Source organism: Hypanus sabinus, chromosome 6 (assembly GCF_030144855.1).
Source record: "Hypanus sabinus isolate sHypSab1 chromosome 6, sHypSab1.hap1, whole genome shotgun sequence".
Classification (NCBI taxonomy): domain Eukaryota; kingdom Metazoa; phylum Chordata; class Chondrichthyes; order Myliobatiformes; family Dasyatidae; genus Hypanus; species Hypanus sabinus.
Window position 1 is genome coordinate 166409927 of NC_082711.1, and position 1273 is coordinate 166411199.

Consider the following 1273-nt stretch of genomic DNA (forward strand, 5'->3'; position numbering starts at 1 on the left):
TTCTATGACACGAGAAACCTCATTTGTGCTTTGGAATTATTTATTCCTTTGTGTTAAGTCTCCATCATCCTAATAAAAACAGACTCGGTAACAAAGGACATCAGAATTGAAACACCACACTTGGCTAAACTTGAGCTCCAAACCATGAAAGACAGTCATAGTGACTGAGATAGGATTTCACATTAATATTACTGTAATCTTCTTGACAATACTATGCGACAAAATTCTTATACGCTTGAAATAACAACCACAAATATTGAAAATGTGTTTTTAATGAGTTTCTTTTGATAATGCAAGCCATTTAATTCTTTGTCAGAGCTATTCACTTCTGTGTTTTCTACCAAATCTGTTTTTCCATTTTCTTACAATTATGAGTGTGAAATAGTTCATTTATCAATAAGTTTCTATTTAACTAATTTATATGAAGATATTTTAACTGAGAAATGATGAGGAACTATTGAAGAAAATTCATTTATCTTTTTATGACTCAATTATCCACTGTCAGAAGGCTGTGAGTTCAAATGAATCCTCAGAGATTCAAGCACAAATAGGGTAACATTCAACTGCAGCACTGTAGAGAGACGACACTCATTGAGAAGCTGTTTTTGGGAATAGCCTTTTCTGTCCTCTCACTTGGACATCGAAGAGTTATCCCCCATATCTATGAAGCAGATTGACTGCAAAGTTGTTTACGACATACCACGATCTCGTATAAAACCATTTTTTCCTGCTTCTTGTCTTGAAAACTAAAAGTTTAGTGAAATATAATTTCAAGGTCTTCTGAATTTTGAAAGAAAAAAAATCCAACCTGGAACATCCAAGTCAAAATGAGTCAAATTAAGAGGGATGGTTTGGTTGAATGCTTGTCAATCACTCTGTTTTTCAGGGCAATTGTAATACTAATTCTTGATGACAACTGCCATTTTTTATTCTATTCTCCAGACAGTTGTCCCAATTAAATTCTTATTCTGGTTTCTGCTCATTTCCTTTCCAGTCCTGATACAAGGTCTCACTCAAAACGTCAGCTGTTTATTCCCCTTGATAGATGCTGCCTGACCTGCCGAGTTATTCCAGAATTTTGTGTGTGTTGCAATGATTTTAATTGATCCTTTTGTTTCTGAAATAAGTTACAATGAATACATTGGCTTCTTTGTGCCTTTAATTGAACAATGTCCTCTATGCAAACACAGACACCATCTCTCTCCTGAAAAACTACCTCAATTCCTCTTTTCTTTCCAGCAGTCAATCCAGCTTTAAAACAACTGTATTGTTA